The sequence below is a fragment of the Haemorhous mexicanus genome, chromosome 1 (genome assembly GCF_027477595.1).
Source record: "Haemorhous mexicanus isolate bHaeMex1 chromosome 1, bHaeMex1.pri, whole genome shotgun sequence".
Lineage (NCBI taxonomy): Eukaryota > Metazoa > Chordata > Aves > Passeriformes > Fringillidae > Haemorhous > Haemorhous mexicanus.
Window position 1 is genome coordinate 114,479,475 of NC_082341.1, and position 9,949 is coordinate 114,489,423.

Sequence of the window (9,949 nt, forward strand, 5' to 3'; positions counted from 1 at the left end):
TTTAGGATTTTCGGCCGGGTTTCTTCTTTTCAGGACGATTGTACTGATCTGTGTGAGGCCACGAGTGCTCGCTTGTGGCTTCTGGGTTTCGAAGTAGCTTCAGGTGAATAAAAGCCGAAATGACACTGGCAAACCCGGAGACGCGGGTTGCACACGCAGGAGGTTGGCTTCCCATGGGAACAGCCTGCGCTCAAACGACCTTTCAGCCTGAAGCAAGGAATGGTGTTTCTATTGCCGGCTACATTTTATTCCACGTTTTGCTTCAGAAACAATTATTTCTGAGTTGCAGCCAATCCCAAAGCACGCCAAAAAGGAGACCACGTAGATTGCACTGTTTGTTTACATTCGTGTACCTTGAAATTCACAGTTCAGGAGCAAATCTTCTGAGAAATAAACCTGTTTTTTTAAAATTTTAAGCTAATAAGGAGGGATCAGTTGAATCTGACAACATGAGATGTTCACTGCTGGGGGTCTCCATTAGTGATTGTAGGTGGCAAGAAGGTAGGGAGGGGTAAAATCATCGGGCAGTGGTAGAGGGATGCGCACGTTTGTATGGGCATGAAAATGTTGGAATGCCTGAAAGCATGGCCGTGTTCCCCCAGTCACGTGGGCATCCACAGAGGTGTGTGAGCAGCTGGTTACATACCAGCGCACTGCGGGCACGGGGCACTTTGCAGGGTAACCTGTGGTAACCTGTGATAACCTATGATAACATTCCCAACTATGTGCTGCAGGACTCCATGGCATGTTGGTGTTGTAGGATGGCTCTGCTGATGTTTGCACCCTAAACATAACAATATTGCACTGAATTCCATTATACAGACTGAATGGAAGCAGAGGAAGAACAGCTGTAACACTTCTTTTTTTGTTTGAACTGGTAAAGCATGATTTGTCTTAAGAAGCAAACTCACAGTGGCTGTCCCACTTGAAGTGTTCAGATAGGCACAAAATAAGAGCCCTCAGCCCCCTGCAGCCCCCTGCAGCTGCACCAGACCCTCCACTTTGCCTTGGTGAGGGTTCCAGCCTGGTGGGAAGCACAGGGCCCAATTTCTGACTGTTTTAATTCATTATGCTCAATTCAAGCACTTGTGGACATAGAAAGGGAATGAATTGTCTCAACCTGCAATAATTTCCATCCAAACCTAATAACTCAGAATATTTACCTTGTGGTCAAAACTTCACTTTTGAGCTTTTGAATTCTTTGCTTAGTGTCAGTGTGGGGCAAACCCACATCTGTCAGAATAAGTGCCTAGATTGGGTTGACCCAGACTGTCTATTCCAAAGCCCTAATTAACAATCTTAAAATTCTGGCCTGGCTTCGTACCACTCGTGTTTTGCTCCTCCTACATGCTGTTCAGTATTTGCAGTAACACACTGGACCCCTACACTAAAAGTGATTCTGCTGCTGTGGTTGAAAAAGCAGGAATTAAGGGAAGACAGGGCAAATGCTGGAAGGAGAAATGTAGACAGGATTAGTATTGAGACAGGATTGTGGTACTCTCAGCCCAAGGCTGCCTTGTTCTTACTTTTTCTGGCTGTTGGCTTACAGCCAGAGCTGGAGAATGCACACTGGGCTAGAGAGGCCATCGACTTGGACACAGCTTGGTTGGTTTCTCCTGTGCTCCTGTGCTACCATGAGTTCCTCCCAGAAAATCTTGGGTCTTCCTTAATGTCAGTTGTATCAAAGTCACTCAGCTGTTCAAAAATCCAGTTGGAAATTCCACCTGAGTAAATGCCTTTTAGTCACAGCACTTTTTTAGAGTCATTCACGCCTTCCTCATCACCAGGAAGCATTTGTACAACAGAGAGGTATTTGACAATGGGCTGTCCTGCCCATCCGAAGAGTTGTATTGTGTAACTGGAGTAAATCCCTGCCCCATGAGCTGTGTGTCCATGAGTTTATACACTGATTTCAAGGCTTTGGTTTGATCATGAGCAATCTCTCATAGCTGGAGCTCTGAATTAACCTTCTTCCCACACCATGCTTTTGACCATAGATGTGCATGGATATGTTTATATTTTAAGTTCCCGCGAGTGCATTCTTAGGTCTAGAGTCAAGCAACAAAAGTGTGAGGGGGAAAGCATCCCTTTGTTTCATGCTATTTTTGGCACAGAGACCCTGCCAATTTCCATAACAGAATCACATAATGGCAGAATGAATCCTCCAACAGTTTTACTTAAAACTCTGACAGCACTGGTAGGCATTATAATCATGGGGGAAAAGTTTTGACAAAAAAATCTTACTTGTAATTTAATTATCTTGGGGACCAGTTAGTATAAGGGATTATTTAAGGTTGGGCTTGGTGAGCATGTGAAGACATATAAAATATTGGAGGAGAGTTAGCATGACTGTCATAGAGGGCAGTTGCATCTTAAAAATCAACCAGAATGTAAGACCGGACTCAATACACAAATTACTAAGTTTCACCTGTTCAGTGCAGGAGTTTCATCCAAGAGCATGATAAAGCCTATCACCAAAAAATATCCTAAATTAAAATTACAATAGGAGTAGAGGTTTTTCTGTGACCATAAGTGGTTTTAAATGGGGAAAAAAGAATTATGTAAGTTGTGTTGTAGGGGAAGTTGGCAGCTGGACCTGACCATCTTTTCACAAAGGATGTGTAAAAGGAGATTAGCAGTAATACAGTAACAATGGAGAATTAGTCTTATTTTTGACAGCCATATTTAAGGCTGGCTACCCAAAGTAAAACAAAAATGTTACCATGTTTCACTCAAAGGTGAGTGAAAAGATGCTAAATTGATAACTAGAATTTCAAATTAATATAGTAATGGAAGTAATGTGATGCGAATAAATTGGCAGGCTCTAGCCCTGCTGCTACTTTGCTGAGAACAGATTTTATATAGCTCTCTGCAAATATCTTGAGCTCAGTGACTAATGTGAATCAAAAGGAAATAAACCAGAATAATTCTTTTGGAAGAAACAACATAAACCTTTTCATGTTTAATGTTATATTCTCTGTAGCCACAGGTACCTCCATATATTGAAAAGGATATATTTGCAATTCTGTTAAGCTGTTTCATAAAAGGCGCAGTAGAAGCAAAAACAGTACCAAGAAAGGCAGCAAGAAAGGATTGTAGCTGTGAAGACTAAGTGGACAGGATTCTTGAACTTGGAAAAAAGAAGGAGTATAAGAGGTATACACAATTGGTAACAATGCAGAGAAGACAAGCTGGGAAGGACTGCATACTTTCTCATAATCTAAATATCAGAATAATTAGATCTTGTATATTAAAAGCAGTTTCACCTTTCATTCAGAAAGTTCTAAAATGCTAATGGTTGGAAGCTGGAAGAGATTATGTATATTTTTTTATAGGTAGGAGGGATAATTCAATAATTTATGATTTCCACTCTTTTTCTGTAAAATCTGCTACTTTCTACTGCTGAGATAGGAAGCTATTGAGATAGAATGGCAAACCAGCCCTTACTGCTTCCTTTGATAGTTCAGAGTACTTTTCTCTCTGGCTGTGCTCACTACACCTGAAGCAAACAGGTGCACATAGCACAATAAAAAGTTTGGAAAACATGGAAGCCACTTTTCCCTGAGCAGCAGGATGGTGCAACCTTTGTTGGTCGAGTAACCAAGAACCTGCAGCCAGATGTTTATGTTGGATCACATCCTTGGATGTGAAATTTGCTTCCTTGGTAGGCCACCTCAGAAGACAGAGGCACAGCATATATTTTGGTCAGGGGTTTCTGTTACTGTACATTGTTAATAAAATGTGCAAAATGTGCCTAATTTAGGTCAGGCATACTAATTACCTTAAGAGTACTTGAACAATAAACAACAATGACCCTTACTGAGAAACTAATTAGCTTTGAAAATTTGGCTTTCTTAATCATCAAAGAAGGTGGGTTAAAGCTCATCTTTAATTTAGAGAATAATTATTATCAGTGGTCTGAAGCTTTCCACATTACTCATTCCCACATGAGGGTTGGATTGAATAAGGCACTGGAGCCTATAGCCTCGTACTTTTGCACATCTCTTTTTCTCATATTAAAATGCAAGCATACTATTGAAATTTAAGATAAAATCCAATTTTGAAACTGTTTTCATTTAAATGCTTATCCAAATTTTTTATTTATATCAGTTTTACATTACAGAATGATAAAATGCACCTTCTGTACTTAAGCTAGCTTTTCTTGTTTGCACTTATTAATTCTCATTATTATTCTTATATGGAAACCACTATTTGCCTAGCAAAAGGTGTACTTTTCATGATCTGAGTATACCTGCTGTCACAGCAGATCTTGATTTTCATGTGCTTTTTTCAAAGGGGAAGTAATCAGGTATTTCATTGAGCAATTTCAAACAAATACTAGGCAATTTCCTTCTTTGCCATTTAAGTATATATACCTCCAGATCTTTATATAAAAAGCTTTTATGAATTTAAACATTTTATTAAATAGTTCTTGTTTTAGTGAAATAATTTTAAATACAGATAATGAATCTTTAAATTAAATTGAAATAGTTTATTTAAAACCACATGGGCATTTTTAACACTTGGTTGAAAAAGTAAGAATCCCATTAAAAGTCCAGGAAAATTGTTGCTGCTATATCAGTTTATTTGGAAGTGAAGATCCAGAATTTTTTACCTCTAAGTGACAATGAAGGAAGTATTATAGGCAAGGGGTTTTGCCACATTCCAGCCAAAACCAAGAGCAAAAGCAAGCAAAAAGCTCATATTAAAAGTATTTTTTTTCAAAACTGGTTCAAATACTTTGTCCAAATAAAAAAAATTTAAAAGGAACTGGTTGGTAGTGAAATGTCATAAGCTTAACTAATGAAAATATTGAGTAGTAACAGGCAAAATATGTCTTGTAGGTAAGAAAGTAGTGCAGCTTTTTTTCTGTTTAAAAAGTATTTAGCCAAATGATCTTCACTATCACCAAAATAGAAGTGATTATTTTCTGCAAGTGTACACAGTTGGTCCTGAATTGCAGGAAAAAGCATTAACAGCTTCCAACGCAGAAACCCCTCATGGTAATTTTTGTTTCTCCGAAAACCTCAGGTCATTACTCAGGGCCATTTGAAAAGCAACTGAAATCCCAAAACTTATTAGGAAAGGAAGAAGTGGGATGCAAAATTGAAAGCAGAATCATGTCTCTGTGTGAATGCAGGAATTTACATTGTGAAAATTCTGCATGCATCTCAGAAAGCACCTTCAGAAGGCAGAGAATCTGTCAAGAAAAGAACTAAAAAGTGGTTTTCATACAATGAAACTAAATCCAGAATCAGCAATGGAAGGCAGTGGGTAGTAGGTTAGATTGGTGAGGAAAAGGACTATGACAGGGAATTGCAACGTAAGGAATGACATATGGACAATAATAGGGAATATTTAATCACAGTTTCTTGTAAACTGAACATTTAAAAGTTGTCAAGGGGAATGCTGAGGCAATAAGATAAAAACAAGTAAAAGCAAGCATGTTTATTTTTATAGTAAATAATCATATGATGCACCTTAGTGCTATCTTATTATAGAGGAAAGAAGCATAAATATGCCAGGAAAAGGATCAGAAAAAATAGCACAAGATGTTCTCATCAGTGATTGCTAGAGACACAGTCCTGAGTGCTTGACTGTGGAAATCCCTAAACATTGCTTGGCAGAGTTGAAGAGTATACTGGGAAAAGACAGTGCACACATGCTTTGTTTCTTATGCTGTCAGTTTTCTATTTCTATTCTGTGAGAGATAGTATAAATGAGTGACCTTCAAAAGGGTGTGGTAAAGCAGGTTAATTTTATTTTTCTCTCATAATGTCTGTCTGTTGTATTTTCCTAGACATCTAACAGAGGTGAGGGCATTAAATGTTATGAGACAAATGTTTTTGTGCCACTTATAAAACACATTTGGCACATTTAAAATCTTGAATTAGTTCTGTATCATGCTTTCATCTCCATGTTTTCTAGTTACATATATATAAATGAAAATCAGAATGACAGCAACTTGTCAATCAAATACTTTGAAACTGGATGTATTTGTTCTGCACAGCTTTATTTTGTCTCACATCAAAGATGCATAATAAAATTGCATAGGAGGGGCTGATACAGGAGTTGCTTGAGTGTTACTCATCATACCTTTTTTCATGTACTATCTTTATTAATCCTATGACTCCTTTTTACTCACAATAGGTGTCAAAGCTGAAGCTTCCCATAGTCATGATCCTAGCATGTAAGAGAAAAATTAGAGAATGAACTGAAAGAAGATGTTGTCTTTAAAGCCAAGAGCACTCCCTAACACATTTTATAATCTGCAAAACAGAGTTGTATGTGTGCTAGAAGAATCTTGGAAACTATGAGAGAAATACATAGATTTCCTAGACATGGTTTTGATTAAAAAAAAAAAGAAAAAAAGCTAATAGGTTTCAGTATTAATTATACCACAACATCAGCTTAGATGTTCTTGGAGAAAATACCAGACAAATTTCTTTAATAAAAAAAAATTGTAACCAGCATGTTACATTTACTTTAAAAACCATGAATCTTAATTCAAGAGTTTGGACTGACCTGAAAGAAAGTAGTTTGAGACAGTATTCTTGGAATGAGCTAGCACAGATAGGTTCAAAACTCCCACAATAGGTTCAAGCACAGGGTAGACAAAGATTAGTAACAATTAAAGCTTCCACATTTTGAGGCAATAAAAGCAACAAAGAGGCACTCATGGACTAAAATGCAAATGACCCATAGAATCACAGGAAGAGAAAATTTCAGTAAACTGGGGTTGAGTTTTAAGCAGCAGTACGTAGAAAAGAAAGAACTATGGGCCTGCCTGGACCACTAAACACCTCAAACAGGACATAGTAGGTGATCAGGGAATTTACTGAAATGAGATTGTCTGTCAGTGTGCAGGTCAGAAAAACAGAGTCAAAAGGGCAAAATGTCTGTCTGAGCTAGATCCTTCAAAGAAACAAAACAAAAATATAAGATTTCTAACCACAGTACTATAGAAATAATATGAAGGGGACCAGTGGGGTCATATCCTCAGAATCAGACAGAGATTAGGGGACATTGAATGTCACATATCTTAATACTTTGCCCCAGTTTTAATTGAAGAAATTATATATATGATTAAGAAAAGATTATCCAACAAGAATAGGAAATGGAAATTATAACATCCATGGTGAATTCAAAAATAAGCAGGTATTGTGTGAAATCTGAACAGCCTGGATAATGTCCAGTGAGTTATTTTAAAAGAAGCTGCAATTTTGGTCATGGTATTTTATTGCTTCCCATTAGAAACTAGTAAGGGTGATACATGTGTCTGGTAATGAAGAGTGGAATATTTAAAAGAATTCCTCATTTGTCTTTAATAAAACATGCAGGTTTTGTATGGGAGAGTAACCAAGAACATAAAGATTAAATAAGATAAATTCAATATGATTTTGGAAAAAGTGGATTGTATCATGTCATAGTACATCTTGATTTTATATCCTTCAGGTAGGATTGATGAATTCAATAAAATAATCTGTTTCAGTTAAGCAGTGACTCAAAGGAATCAAAATTGATATCAAAGGAAAGGAAATGAAAGTGGAATTTAAAACAAGGACTATGGAATGATTAGCGTGTGGTAGCTGAAGAGAAGATTACAATGATAAGAGAATTTTCCAGACAGATAGAGGCTAGAAATTATATTTTCCAAGTTCCAGTCTTAGAACAAGTTCTGCTTGATATCATTATTTGCCACACTGTTTAAAAAAGATTGGCTTTAATAAACCACAGTGTGGATAATGTAACACTGGAAGAATCCAGCCAGTGGACAGGAACAGGTGGACTGCACATTGTGAATGGGAATTAAAAATGTAGGATAAAATAGCATAATAGAAAGTAAAGCATATAGAGACTAAATCCAGAAGTTTTAGTTTAAATTGAAGGCTTAATTGGAGCTGGCACTTAAAGAGAGGGAACTGCATTTCCTGGAAGGTCACAGGAGAACTTTCAGTAAAGACTGAGGAATTTTAGCATTACAGTGCATAGTGTTAGCAAGATATATAAAATAATATAAATTTGGACAAAAAAAAATAAAGGCTAATATAGTAATAGGAAGAGGTATTTAGAAAATTTGAAAGCCTATTTAAGCTATCAAGGTAGATGTTTTAGAGAAGATATGTTTATTCTTTAAAATTCACCTAGATAATCTCCAGAGATGGAATGATTTTTAGGCATAATGAACAGGCATTGTATATATAAAGTCAGTAACTATTTAAAGAGGGAAACCCTGTATGTGCTTTTCAAATGAAGTGGTAGGCAAGAAACCCTCATTGTTTGAAAATTATGCCTGTGAAGTTTATGAGGGTTTTACAGACTCATACTTGCTTTTAAAATGCTGGAAATATTTATTGCAGTGTCTTTTATTGAATTCAGCTTATCCCATGGATAATGGATTCACTTAGTTTGTACATAAGCCAGGAAAGAATTTTTACAAGTTTTGATGCACAGTGAAGACTCCAGGGAAATTTTAATTCCCTTTCTGCCAAGTTTGGAAGGTATCCAAGGCAGGCAACAGCAAGTGATAGGATATCATCAGTCACTGAGTTAGAATCAGAAAGTAACTTCTCCTCAGATCCAAGTATCATAAACCCTTGTTTTGGAAAGCCCTTCCTTTGTTTTTGGGGGTTTTTTAGTTGTTTTTGTTTTTGTATTTTTGTTCTTGGCTTTGGTTGGGTTTTTTGTTTGTTTGTTTGTTTTGTTTTTCTCTAGAATGCCTGATATTTTAATTCTTTGGATCAGATTATTTAATACTATTTCACATTCTCAATTTTTTTGGTGACACAGACTGAAGCAACATTCCTTCTCTCCCCAGGGAGAGAGAGCATGCCCCAAGATACAGCTTTTTATTAAAGATCTAAACCTTTTTTAATAAAAGCCATGAAGTCTCAGTCACATTCTCAAGTTGATGTACAAAGGACAGGTAAATGAACTAGATTTTCTAATGGGTTCTTCTGGAATTAACATTGATTCTGGACTGTAATGCCATTCTCCACTGTGATCCTGAGAGCTAGCTTGAGTTTACAACAGAAGTGAGTCTTAATCTCAGTTCTGTACTGCAGCTTCCTCATGAATTCTGTTTCTAAAAGTCATTTAAGTTTTTCAGGAGTAATTTTGAGATACCCAGATATTTGCTAAGCAATTCTTGCTGTGGCAGAGCCTAAGACCATGTAGAGGTCTTAGGCCTCTACATGAGAGGCCTAAGAGCATTTTAAGAGGATTTAATATCCTCTTAAAATGCTCTTAGGAAGAATCTAGATATAAACATCTATTTTAATAGTTCTGATCACAATATATGTGACAACTATTTTAAAAATAATGAAATATCTTTGCTGGAACACAGCAAAAGGCAAAAGTGGCAGTCTGATATTGAATGCTGGCCAAAATAACTATTTTTTTAAACTCAAATTAATGAATCAAACACAATTTGTTAAGGCAAATGAGGACTCTAGTTCAAAGTTGCATGTTGTTATTTTTTCTGGTGAAAGATTTGGCTAAGTTCCTAGTACATTACTCTATCATTCAGACAGGTTTCTGTTGAAGACAGAGCTATAGTTTATGTGCATCTCCTGGAACTTTAGACATGTTCCTCTCTTCTCCCTCCTCTCTTTCCTACAGCATCAGTTGAAAACTTTTTCTGGAACATGAATCTTCCTAGAAGGGGAACTCCCTGAGACAACTTTCTGTATTTTAATATATAACAGTAGTATAAGGAAAAACTCAGGAATTGCCAATGAGAATAAAAGCCAGAACAAAAATTAGTCACAATCATTTTCTATTCTATGTGAAAACACAGAATTACCCAAGAATATATTTCTCTCCTTTCCTTTTCTGTGCAAATTTATTATTTAGGTTTATCTAATTAAGAAAAATAGTTCTTTTAGCAAATGGAAGTATGAATTTAACAAATTGTAAGTATGCCTGTAAACCTTAGTTTTCTTATAAT